This window comes from Phyllobates terribilis, unplaced genomic scaffold (assembly GCF_046119375.1).
Source record: "Phyllobates terribilis strain yellow unplaced genomic scaffold, ASM4611937v1 Scaffold_3__8_contigs__length_932513732, whole genome shotgun sequence".
Taxonomy (NCBI): domain Eukaryota; kingdom Metazoa; phylum Chordata; class Amphibia; order Anura; family Dendrobatidae; genus Phyllobates; species Phyllobates terribilis.
This window is the reverse complement of record NW_027362763.1, coordinates 811,927,347-811,941,135: the sequence shown is the minus strand read 5'-3', so window position 1 is coordinate 811,941,135 and position 13,789 is coordinate 811,927,347.

Sequence of the window (13,789 nt, the reverse complement as noted above, 5' to 3'; positions counted from 1 at the left end):
CGCAACAGCCAGTGTGATTGGCAGGTCGTCAGTTCATTGGGAAGTGGAAACACCTGCTAGTGTTGAGCGCTCTCCGACATCGAGAGCACCACCTTTGGATCAAGGCAACCTAACATGTCCGCCTGCATCTTCCTCACAGACCGGCAGTTTGCCGGGGACACCCTACTCAACACCGTCTAAGCACAACAGCCAGCCCTCGTTCCCTCAGATGTGGAAAAGTAAAAGACCATTTCCTCCTAGCCATGAGAAAGCTAAGAGGTTGAATTTCACCATCTGCAAGCTGTTGGCTACAGAAATTTTGCCTTTCCACCTGGAGGACACAGAGGATTTTCAAGACCTTATGTCCGTCACAGTGCCCCAGTACCAGATGCCCAGTCGGCACTACTTCTCAAAGAAAGGTGTGCCTGCGCTCCACTAGCATGTCGCACACAACATCACCGCTTCTTTGAGAAACTCTGTGTGTGACAGGGTGCACTTCAGCACAGACACTTGGACGAGAAGGCATGGACAGGGGCGTTACATGTCGCTGACTGGGCACTGGGTAACTATGGTGACAGCAGGACAAGGGGCTGCTGTCCAAGTCTTACCGTCCCCACGAGTTGTGCGTCAATCCTCTTTATCTCGAAGTTCCTCCACTGCTTCTGCCTCCTCAACCTCCTCTCGGTCCTCCACCTGCACCCAAAGCCTGTCTGGTAATGCCACCTGCTTTCTAACTGCGCAGAAGGAATCCTGCACACCTCCTTACTATGCTGGCAGCAGGGTTCAACGGCATCAGTGTTTACTTTGAAATGTCTGGGAAATGTGAGTCACACAGCTGAGGAGTTGTGGTCAGCTCTGGAGACCCAGTTTCATGAAAGGTTGTCTTCACTGGACCTGCAACCAGGGAAGGCCATGTGCGACAATGCTGCAAACCTGGGTGCGGCACTTCGCCGGGGCAATGTCACACACGTGCCTTGTATGGCTCACTTGTTGAACCTGGTTGTCCAGCAATTTTTAGCCCACTATCCCGGACTAGATGGCCTTCTGCAGAGGGCATGGTCGCTGTGTGCTCACTTCCACCGTTCGCATCCCGCAGTTCAACGACTTACATCTCTACAGAAGTCGTTGGGCCTGCCAGTTCACTGGCTGAAATGCGATGTGCCGACACGGTGGAATTCAACTCTGCACATGTTGCAGTGACTGTGGCAGCACCGACAAGCCCTGGTGCAATACGTTCTGACGTATAGCCTGGGCCAACGAGATCCAGAGGTGGGGCAAATCACGCTGCAGGAGTGGTCTCAGATCAGGGACCTATGAAGTTGACGCGCCCCCTGGGCCATGGGGTACCCTGAGCCGGGCCGGTAGACGCTGGGGGTTGTAGTCACTGTGGCGGTGACCCAGTCCGTGACCCAGGGCGGTCAATCCAAGGGTAATTTGTATATATGGATTTTATAATGTCTGACTACGCCACCTGTGGAGTGCGGCCAAAGGGTCCGTCGCTGCGGAACAGTCCTCTGAAGCTGGTGGTTTTTGCAGCAACGGTATTATTACTCACCACAGGAAGAGTGTAGCTTCAGGGCAGTGTGGGTGGATGATGGTGGTTGAAGTGCAGGGAGTCAGTAATGAACACAGAGTCCGTGTGATGCCGTCTCAAGATATTACTCACAGTTGTTGTAGTCCAGATTACAGGTACCAGAGCAATCTCCCCCGTCGTGCTGTGCATACTCAGTGAGGGGCTCAGTCCACCCCCAGATAGCTCCGGAGTACTTAGCAGGACCCCCTTCTGTGTGTCCTTTCTCTGGCCTTCTCCCTGCACCTCACACCCAGTGACACTTCTATCCGGTATCCTCGGGCCTTGGTGGGTAACGTGTGTTCCGTCCCCTGGGTCCTATGTGGCTACCTTCTTAGTGAGACTGGTGTGGACTTTGGCCTGCAGTACATGAAATGCAGCAGCCTCCGGTTTCTAGTTGAGCCTTGCTGTTTCTCCACTAGTTGAGGGACCGGTTCCCCTTATCTGGCCTGACCCCTCTACCTCCTGGTAGCAGCGGGAGTACGGGTGGCCTTCTGCACGGCCCGTAGCCGTAGGGTCCCTTCGGTTCCTGGAGCCTTCCAGCTCCCACTCCTCTCTTCTCTCCTTCAGTCCTGGGCCTCCCAGGCTAGGCCCGCCTCCGGAGCAGAGCTCATGCCTAGTCTCTGCTCCTGTCACTTTTCCTCCTCTGTCTGGCTTGCTCTTTCTAAGATGGCTTCCTATTTATACTCTCCTTGTCATGTGCTCCCCTAAGCTGCTCCCCTAAGCACCCACTACATAGGACCCTCAAACCAGCTAGGGACCTGGGACTGTGCTCTCCCTTAGGAGCAATCTCACCCTACCCCCACTGTGGGTATGTGTTGGATGCAGGAGTCAGGGTCCCGAGCCATACGCCTTCCTTACCTGAGGGTGAGATACCACACCTCTGGGTGAGATGCAGTAACTCTGTGGCGACTGAACCCTCAGGGGCGCCACACACCCTTCTGCACAGTTTTGAAATGGCGACGAAGATGTTTAGTGCTGACGACGATGCCATTATCAGCATGACTATTCCGGTGATTTACATGCTGGAGCACACATTAAACAGAATTGAGAGTCAGGTGGTGGGACAAGAGGAGGTGGAGGAAGTAGAGGAGGAGTCGTATGCGGAAGGGATAACATCTCCAAGGTCCAGACGGTTGGCAGCACCAAGGCGGCAGGCATGGGAGGGTGGGGGAGAGGGATTTACCAGGGCGCATGGTAGCAGCCAAACTGTTGAGGAAGGTGCAGGAGCCGAGGAAGAAGTGGAGGACAAACTGGCGATGGGCATGGAAGACTCATCAGATGAGGGAGACCTTGATCACATTTCTGTTGTGCGAGGTTGGAGGGAGAGGGCAGAGGAAGGAAGCATGATTCTTACCTCGCTACCAACACAACAAGGACTTGGTACTTCTGGATGCGCAAAACACATGAGTGCCTTCTTGCTGCACTACCTGCAACATGACCCCCGGATTGTCAGAATTCGAAGTAATCCCGACTACTGGGTTGCCACACTCTTAGATCCCCGGTACAAAAGTATATTTGCCGAAATAATTCCTGCCATAAAAAGGTATTGACGAATGCAGGAGTATCTGCAGACGCTGTTGCAGAATCTTACATGTGCTTTTCCACAAAACACCAGTGGTGCACGTAGTGAATCTCACAGTTCTAACTTGCCAACGGTGGGACTGTAGAGTCTTCATCACTCAAACAGTAACAGTAACACAGTATCTGCTGGTAACAGCAATTTTGTGGAATCGTTTCACCACTTTTTTAGACCATCCTTTGCAAGGCCACAGGAGACAAGAAGTCTGACACATAGTCAATGCCTAGAGAGGATGGTACAGGAGAATCTCCAAGTGAACATCGAAGCCATGACTGTGTCACTGGACCCTTGCTCATTTTGGTATTCCAATCTGGAATAATCGCCGGAGCTCGCCACTCACGCCTTGGAGATCTTGTCATGCCATGCAGCCAGCGTTCTCTCTGAACGTGTGTTCAGCGCTGCTGGTGGTGTGCTGACAGATAAGCGCACGCGGCTGTCCACTGAGAATGTAGACAGACTCAAATCATGGATTCGCAAGGACATTTCTACCCCTGTGTCATCCTTGGGAGACTAAAAGCTTGGGGATTTGGTAAAATCACCTCACCAACCGTTTTAAGCAACAGTGGGGCAATTGATGCCACTTAACCCTAGAACGCATGACCATAAAAATCTACACTTTCACATACCTGGGGCCCTTTAGGCCCGTGTGCAAATAACATGGAATAACTCAAACTCAAATGACAAACAACTATATACATGAAGAATACCTAGAGTTTCAAAATTCTAACTAAAGTAATCTTGCAGAAAATAGAAAACAATTAACTGGGCGGGCCTGCAAGGCCACAGGTATGCGTTCTAGGGTTAAGTGGTGTCTGTGCCACAATTTTGGGAGTCCCCTTGCTGTGTCTTACGTGACGTTGGCATCGTCAATTCCAGGTAGGTTGGGTCGCACCCCCCCACTTTTAACTGTAAGAAACTACATACACTATGGCTTGGGGTAACACAGATGGTTGAGTCTGAAGAGCTGTTTACTCAGAGGTCTGCTCCAAATCTTCAGTGTCTGCTAGTCAGCGTAGAATTTTTAACTGCATCTAGCCTAGGCAATACTTTGGGCGTAGTAGCCCAGCTGCGAAGCAAGCTGCACCGCCTGTGTATCTAATAAGAATTTTTAAATGAATCTAGCCTAGGCAGACTGTGGGGACCCCCAACCAAACCCAGACGCTCAGCCCCCCTACCGCCCCCCTTTCATGGACAATACAATAATGTAACTCTTACAACTGGATGGGTGAGGATCGGTCACAGCTTTATTAACTCTTTATACTCATTCCATTAGAAAGGCATTTTATTTCTAAAATAATTCAGCTTGTTGCAGCATGCCCTGGGTCCCCACTCCGGCAAGTTGGCCAACAAGTGTAACTCTCCAGCATGTCCTTTCTATTTCCAGGCCACGGAGGATCCAGCGTACTCGTATGCAGGACTCTGACCCCCACCCATCACTCTTAACGCTTGTTCCACTCCGTCCTGGAGTCCTGACAGGAATATGTCCAGTCCAATATCTATTAAGTGAACACCGTCGGGCCGTATGAGGCCTGCTTTATCTCCTTCCAGTTGTCGGTGTTGTATCACTACATCGCCTCTGTCTCTTCTAAATTTTGCCATCTGAATATTTATTACCCGCCTTGTCCATTCGATGGCCGTGATGTCTCGCGCACCTTGCCATACCGCTATCGGCACAATCTCTGACCATACTATAGCTAATTTTGTGAAAAATTCTCTGAAGCGCTCAGTGTCTAGTTTCATTATTGCCATTAGTTATGCGCTCTTGTGATGACCTAGGTTGTTTCCCCCGGCCTGTATAACTAAGATGACCTCTTGCCTCTCTCCCTACCTTGATTACCTCCATTAGTACCTGTGGCCATAGCAGGCCTCTAATACCTCTCCAGTTGAAATATGTGTTATGAAACTCTAATTTCCTCCCACCTGGGCGGACTTTCGCCCTTTTTAGTGCCCAATATATATACGAGTGGCCTATCACTCACACTGTTGGCTTAGCGTCACCTGTAAAAGAAACAAACCACGATAGGATAACAAGTCCGGTCTTATGTATCTCGCCAAACACGTGGATCGCCATCTCCCTATCCTCTGAACTTCCGTTTCTGACAGTCCTGCTCTTGCTGCTTCCGTGGCCGCACCTATGCGGAATGAGTGTGTCCCGTAATCTTTGGGGTGGTTCCCTGCCGATGTTATGCATTTATTAAATATAGCTTGGAACAGGTATCTTGATAATGGCGTTCCATCAATGTGTGATAGGAAGAAATTACTTTGTGATCTGATGGTTAGATATGTTTTTACTATTGTTACCCGACTCAGTGTACCGTTTGTGGGTTGTAGAAGTACCCAAGTACCCCTGCCCGCTTTAACCGTTTTCGATTGGTGTATGCGTAGACGTATTGCATTATTGGCTATGACTACGTCCTGGTGTAATAAGCCTCCACTGGTGGTAATTTTGGATTGAGGGACTAATTCGCTTATACATAGCGCCCCGAAGAAGGCGATCACAAATGCAGTAGACATTAGTGTTGCTTCAAATTGTGAGTGTCATGTTAATGGTGTTAGGGATATGATGTGAGAAATCAGTTTTAGTGACACGGGATGGGACGTCTACATTCCTGACTTGGCTGACCCCTTTTCCACCCTTTTATGGATTGTCTGATGATGAATCTTTGTCACATCTCCCCAATTCAGTAGTTGGAAGTGAAATGCTACTCCGGTCAGACACCGCTGCGCTGACGCTCCTGATATGCCCCTCATCATTAGCTGGTGGAGAAATTCTATGGTGACTTGTGATCTGGCTTGTTCACATTGGTCAACCCGTCTGCCTGCTACTAGTCGTGTCCACTCTTCCCATGCCTTACCGTATGCTTGCCACGTTGATGGGGCAACTGACGCTCTGATTAATGGCATCAACTATTTGCCACTAGATCCCATAGGAATGGGTGGGCAACTTTTGCCCGATGGGTGGGCGTTGTGGAAGAGCTCTGTGAAAATCTGCCAATTGAATTGTTATAAAGCGTTAGCAGCAGCTTTATACCCCTCAGCATAGTGGCTAGCGCGGACCCATACATTGTGTTTTAGGCACAGGAATGCTAGCCTGCGTAGTAGGCCTAGCACTGGGAGAGACGATGATGCCATCTTATTAATGCAGTGCGCTAGGCTGGTGTTTTGTGTTATTGACGCGCCCCTGGGCCTGTGTCGCGCTGCGTTGCGCACGCGGGAGCCTACCCGGAGCCGGATCAGTGGAGGGTTGTAGTCTCGTGGCGGTGACCCGGTCCGTGCCCAGGGAGTCAAACTAGACGGCAGTCTATTAGTAGTAAATAGTTGATGACTACTCCACCCGTTGAGTGCAGCCAGGAAGCTGCTGCTGCAGGGCAGACCGCTGAGGCCGGTGGTAGGATTGTGCAGCGTGATAGTATAACCCCCAACGGGAGGGGTATGGCCTCAGGGCAGCCGACGTGGATGATGGGGGTAGCAGGAACCACTCAGAGACGGTACGGTGTAGTTCAGGGTCTTTACTGGTAACAACGACAGACCCTCCCGGAGTACTTGCTAGCAAACGGGGCCTGGTCAGTCTTTGAGCAGATGGGATCTCCCCTGGCCAGGCGTAGTTGTAGGCCTCCCAAACTGACTGTACTCTTCTGGCTACCTTGCTAGAAGCTGATGTAAGTAGCCCACGTCCCTGAGTGTACCGTGTGGTGCTCACCCGTATGGCCGGTGACTCGGGGCCTTCTAATGGCTTCCGCTCCACGATGGCGGTGCTGGTCCCACGCGTGTAACCGTGCCTTCGGGCTTCTGGGCCAGAGGACCTGAAATCCCCTGCCTGACGGATTCTGCTGCTGGGTAGGAGTTAGTCCCCACAGCCTCGGACTCCGGGTCCGGTAAAGAATCTTCTTAGTCAGGGCGAGCTCTGCAGCTGCCAGCCCCTGACTCCTTGTAACTCTGCTGTTTCCTATGCTGCTTCTTGTCTCCACTCTCCTTGTCTGACTCACCCTGCCTCAGCCCCGGGTTTATACAGGGGAAGTTCTTCCCCTCCCAAGACTGGGCAGGAGGTGTGGCATGCACAGGATCCCTGACCAAAGGACCTCCCACCTGCTCTCAGACATAACATTACATTACTGTGGAAAACCAGACCCCTGGGGTGCCACATTCCCCCCTAGTGAAATTTAGTACTCCGGGACTAAACACATTTAGAAAAACATAACAAAGTATAACAATAACAATACTATAAGAAAAACACATAAGATGGTTACGGCGTGTCCGCAACCGGATGCAGTCTTTGAAGAAAAGCAAAGGTGTCCATTTCACCAACACAGGGAGACGTAACCAGGTAGGGGTCTGTCCTACCCCGAGTCCTTAACAGTCTCTAGTCCATCCTGGGTTACGCTCCAACTATATACAAGGATTCCCGGTAAATCCACCAAGGTTTCCTAAAAACAACTGGAAACACAAAATTATACACAAGCAACAATACACAGATAAACATAAATAAAACTATTTTTACACTTCAAATTCTCCAGCGTGCGGGTAACTGGCCTCTAGTGGCCCTAGTGGACCTACGGAGCTGACTGTCTGGCCCTGAACTACAGGGTGTAGGAGCTGTCAAGGGTAAACTGGGCAGCTGTCTACCGGCTCTTTGTCTCACTAGGGGTACGGCAGGCTCACTATAAGCAGAGGGTTGATTCTCCTGTTCTACTCGTGTGGAGTCTTCTGCCTCCTGGACCGGCTGTTCTTCCAGCTCTACCCGTTGCTCCGTAGGTTCTTGGGATGATGGTTGGAGGAAGGTGAGTACGGGTACCACAACTGCACCATTGACTTGAGTCCAAGACCGAGGGAAGTCCCCGAGCACGGTACTAACCATATCTTCCCTTTCTCCCACGGGTCGATGGTCTTCTTGTTCCTCTTCAGGGTTCCTCAGTTGTTCGGGACACTTCTTCAGGTGGTCCCGGGATACAATGGCTGTGGTTTCCCCTCCGTCTTTACTGATGGTACAGACCTTCGGGTTCTCGTGGCTTGAGGGCAGTACGGTGTACGGGTCCTTCTCCCACTGGTCATCCAACTTGTGGAGCCGTCTTTTCCTCTTCAAGACCTGCTCTCCGGGTACCAGAGGAACAGCGGGAGCATACTGGTTGTAAGTCTTCTCTTGTCTTTCCCTAGCCTGACAGAGACTTCGCTCCACGCTCTCTTGTACTCTCCGGTACTGCTGCTGCCTCTCTGTGTCCCAGTCTGTTTCTGGTGAAGTGTCCTCAGGTGTCAGGACTCCCATTTCCAGGTCAACAGGTAACTTACCAGGTCTCGCCCTCATTAGGTAAGCCGGGGTACAGTTGGTGGAACCTACCGGGATGTAGTTGTATAGGTCCACCAGATCGGGCAACTTCTCAGGCCACAGACTGCGTTCTTCCAGGGGCAATGTTTTTAGAAGATCCATTACCACCTGGTTCATTTTTTCACAAAGTCCATTAGTTTGCGGATGGTAGGGTGTCGTCCTTATCTTCCGGCAGCCATACAGATTGCAGAATTCCTGGAAGACCTCCGCTTCAAAGGCAGGTCCCTGGTCCGTCAGCACTTGGTCCGGGTACCCGTGTGGACGGCAGAAGTGCTGCTGGAAGGCTCTAGCTGCTGTTTGAGCCGTTAAGTCCTTGACGGGGACGACAACCAAGAACCGGGAGTAATGATCCACGATGGTTAACGCGTAGACGTAGCCACTTCTGCTTGGGGTCAGTTTTACATGATCCAAGGCTACCAGTTCCAACGGTTGCCGGGTGACGATGGACTGCAGGGGAGTCTTCTGGCTGGCCCGGTCCTTCCTTCTCAGATTGCACGGGCCACAGTCTCTGCACCACTTCTCGATGGTTCCCCTCATGCCTACCCAGTGGAACCGCTCGCGCAGCAGGAACTCCAGCTTCTTCCACCCGAAGTGTCCAGCTCCGTCGTGGTATGCCTCCATCACCATGGCTGCGTCTCTTCGTGGCACCACTACTTGCCAGAGTAATTCATGCGTCCGGGAGTTAACCATTCTGCGGCACAACTTCCCTTTGTAAAGGAACAGTCGACTCTTCTCTGCCCATAGTTGTTTGGCTTCCTCCGGAGCGTCTGGTTCAAGGCGAGCCTCCGGCCGAGTCAGCATCTCCTTCACCAGTCAGACGGCAGGGTCGCTGTCTTGCGTTTCCGCCCAGTTGTAGTGGGGTAAGGGGTTCAACGTAGCAGCCTGCTTACTCCTTACCCGGTGGGAATACTGGATAGTCCCATGACCGTGGAACGCAGGGAGTTCAACTTCTTCCAGTCCCTCCGGATCTTCTCCTTCGTCCGGCAGGTTGGGCATCCTGGACAGGGCATCCGCGTTAGTATTGGAGCGTCCTGCCCGGTATTGGATTGTGAACTCGTAGTTGGACAGACGGGCCATCCACCTCTGCTCCAGGGCACCGAGTCTTGCCGTGTCCAGGTGTGTCAACGGGTTGTTATCCGTGTATACGGTGAACCGGGAAGAAGCGAGGTAATGCCTAAAGCGCTCGGTGACTGCCCATACCACGGCCAGGAACTCTAGCTTAAATGAGCTGTAATTCTCGGGGTTCCTTTCGGTGGGTCGCAGTTTTCGGCTGGCATAGGAGATTACTCGTTCTCTCCCCTGCTGAATCTGGGACAGTACGGCTCCTAGCCCGATGTTACTGGCGTCGGTGTAGAGGATGAAGGGCTGGCTATAGTCCGGGTACGCCAAGATTTCATCCCCCGTGAGGGCCATCTTCAGCTGGCGGAAGGACTCTTCTTCTAGCTCTTCCCATTTGAAGGGCGGCTTCTGGTTCTTGGCCTTTCGGGACTGGCCTATCAGGAGGTCCTGCATAGGCGCTGCCTTTTTGGTGAAACCGGGAATAAACCTTCGGTAGTAGCCTACCAACCCTAGGAACTGCCGCACTTCTTTTACGCTGGAGGGGCTTGGCCATCCCTTAATTGCGGTGATCTTATCGGGGTCGGGAGCCACTCCGTCAGCGCTCACCACGTGTCCCAGGTATTGCACCTTTGGTTTCAGGAGGTGACACTTGGAGGGTTTCACCTTTAGGCCGTAACTCGCCAGAGCTTCGAACACCTCCGCCAGGTGTTTCAGGTGGTCCTCATAAGTTTTGGAGTATACGATGACATCGTCCAGGTACAACAGGACCGTCTCGAAGTTCCTGTGGCCCAGACAGCACTCCATTAATCGTTGGAAGGTTCCTGGGGCGTTGCAGAGTCCGAACGGCATGCAGGTGAACTCGCTAAGTCCCATCGGGGTGGTGAATACGGTCTTCTCCCGGTCCGCCTCTGCTACAGGAACCTGCCAGTACCCGCTAGTGAGATCCAAGGTAGAGAAGAAGTTAGCAGATCTTAAAGCAGCCAATGACTCCTCTATCCTTGGTAAGGGGTACGCATCCTTGTGTGTGATACGGTTGATTTTCCGGTAATCTACACACATCCTCATGGTGTTGTCTTTCTTTTTGACTAAAACTAGTGGGGCTGCCCAGGGGCTACAGCTATCCCGGATTACCCCAGCCTCCTTCATGTCTCTAAGCATCCCCTTGGCGTGTTGGTAATGTGCAGGGGGTACGGGTCGATACCTCTCTTTTATGGGAGGATGATCTCCCGTGGGGATGCGGTGTTCTACCCCCTTGACTCGCCCGAAGTCTAACGGGTGTTTACTAAACACTCTCTCATACTCTTGAACCACCCGATAGACTCCTTGTTTCTGATGTGAGGGAGTGGAATCAGTACCCAAATGTAGTTGCTGACACCAGTCCTCCATGTCTTTCTTAGAGCCGTTACCTTCCTCCGGGTGAGATGGAGGCAAGGGTTCCACAGATTGTATAGAATTTTGATTAGTGGTATATAATTTGGCTAGCGTGGCATACCGGGGCAGGTACACTTCCCTCTCCCCGATATTTATTATGCGAATGGGCACCCTCCCATGGCGTACATTGACCACCCCCCATGCTGTCAAAATGGTGGGCCTACTGTCTGAGTAAACTGGTTCTACCATTGCCTGGTAATCTCTACCTCTCAGACCAATAGCTGCCCGGCACCAAATCATCATTTCACTTTTTGGGGGCATGGCAATAGGAAAAGGGTCACACATTCTTACGCTACCAATCTCACCGCCGGAGAGTTACACTTGTTGCCGTTGCATCAGTGCCCGGATCTCTTTCTGGAGCACCCGCTGCTCGCCGGAGCTGGCGTTCTTGGCAACCTGCTGTAAAAGGAAAATCACCTCTGCAAGACAATTTTCAATTACGTTAGTTCCTAGAGTTATTTTTGGGTGACTCTCATGTTTATCAATATCTACAATGATCAGTCCCTGTGCGGCCAGTTCGACTCTACCGATTTTGAGGGTCACCTCTTTAAATCCGATCTGTGGCACGGGCTGGCCATTGCTGGCGATGATACTCAAGTCGTCGTCAGGGTAGCGGGTAATATCCGAGTCATTCCAGTACTGCTTGAAGAGCACGTACGGGATGGTGGTGACCTGTGACCCGGTATCCAGTAGGGCACTCATGGGAATGCCATCCAGTACCACAGGCAAGACTGGACGTCCTCCCACATATCTGTCGCGCCAGTTAGATGGGCCTGGTGATCTTTTTCCTGGGGGTTGGCCCTCTACCCCAGGTTGTGCCCGTTTAAAGAACAGTACCTTTCCATATGTCCGGGTTGATTGCAGCGGCGGCAGATGGGTCGTCCGTCCTCGCTGTATCGGTCACTGGGTCTTCCTCTGGCCGGTGGGGTCCTCCTTGGTCGACGCCACGGGATGTCCTCCGGTCCGGATGCCAGCTGGATCTTCCCTGGGGTGGAAACCTGTAAAGACTGCACAGTTCGGGTTAGCGCAGCAACGCTCTTAGCTAGCTCTTGGACCTGATGGTGTAGGTCTGGAGCCGGGTCATTGTCCAATGCCTGCGCATCAGCTCCCACAGGCCCTGCCGACAAGGGCGCCGCCTCCTGGTGGTAAGTGATAGCTGGGCGCCTGTGGGTAACAACGCCACCCGGTGCTGGTTCTCGGAGCACCCGGATAGCTCTATCCTTGAACTGTGCAAAGTCCAGATGGGGATCCTGTAAGGCCATTGCCCGCAACTGGGTTCGGTGGGCATTGCAATATAAACCCTCTATAAATTGTTCAGTCAATAGCCTGTCCTCGTTTCCCACCCCATCAGGGTCGGTCTGCTTTATGGCCCTCAGGGCCTCTTGTAGGTTTAGTGCATAGTCCCTTATACTCTCATGCGCTCGCTGCTTGCACCCGTAGAATCTAAGCTTAATCTCGGCTGAGGTGCGGGTATCAAAGGTGTCCTTCAGCCGGGTTAGTATCCCTGCGACAGTCTTCCTCCCAGGTGGCCAGGATTTTACTTCCCTTTTGGCTGCCCCGGTTAGTTGGGCCACCAGGATGCTCACTTTTTGCTCTTCTGTGAGGGGGTACACCTGGAAGAGGCTATCCAGCTTTTCTCTAAAATCATGCAGGGTATGTGACTCCCCTGAGTACTGGGGTAGCCAAGCTGCTCCCGGGATATAGGGCATGGTGAAGGGCATAACTGCAGCAGCGGTAGCGCTGGCGGGGGTTGAGGCAGTGAAGCTCTCCTCCGTATCCGACATCTTCCTCCCCCCTAGTGGACCGTGGCCTACCTTGCGATGATCCTCTTCCGTAGGCCGCGGCTCCGCAGTGGATCGTCAGGGTTGAGGACCTTCCGTCGCGCTCCTGTGACGTCGGCGTCTGCTGGGCTCCTTCCAGGACCTTACGCAACGTCCGGACGTGAGGCGGGGCTTCAGTTCTCGCGCGCTTTCGGAGTCCACGCCCCTCTTCTTCCCGCGCGGCGTCCTCAAGATGGCGTCCAATGGCGGGAAAACTCCACGGATGGCGGGAAGAAGGTCGAAGATGGCGCCGGATGGCGGGAAAACTTCGCGGATGGCGGGAAACCTTCACCACTGGTAAGTTTGAACAGTCTTTGCTTTTCAGGCACGCAGTACCCGGTGGTTGCGGGCACGAAATCCTGCCGACTACGCCAAAGTTGACGCGCCCCTGGGCCTGTGTCGCGCTGCGTTGCGCACGCGGGAGCCTACCCGGAGCCGGATCAGTGGAGGGTTGTAGTCTCGTGGCGGTGACCCGGTCCGTGCCCAGGGAGTCAAACTAGACGGCAGTCTATTAGTAGTAAATAGTTGATGACTACGCCACCCGTTGAGTGCAACCAGGAAGCTGCTGCTGCAGGGCAGACCGCTGAGGCCGGTGGTAGGATTGTGCAGCGTGATAGTATAACCCCCAACGGGAGGGGTATGGCCTCAGGGCAGCCGACGTGGATGATGGGGGTAGCAGGAACCACTCAGAGACGGTACGGTGTAGTTCAGGGTCTTTACTGGTAACAACGACAGACCCTCCCGGAGTACTTGCTAGCAAACGGGGCCTGGTCAGTCTTTGAGCAGATGGGATCTCCCCTGGCCAGGCGTAGTTGTAGGCCTCCCAAACTGACTGTACTCTTCTGGCTACCTTGCTAGAAGCTGATGTAAGTAGCCCACGTCCCTGAGTGTACCGTGTGGTGCTCACCCGTATGGCCGGTGACTCGGGGCCTTCTAATGGCTTCCGCTCCACGATGGCGGTGCTGGTCCCACGCGTGTGACCGTGCCTTCGGGCTTCTGGGCCAGAGGACCTGAAATCCCCTGCCTGA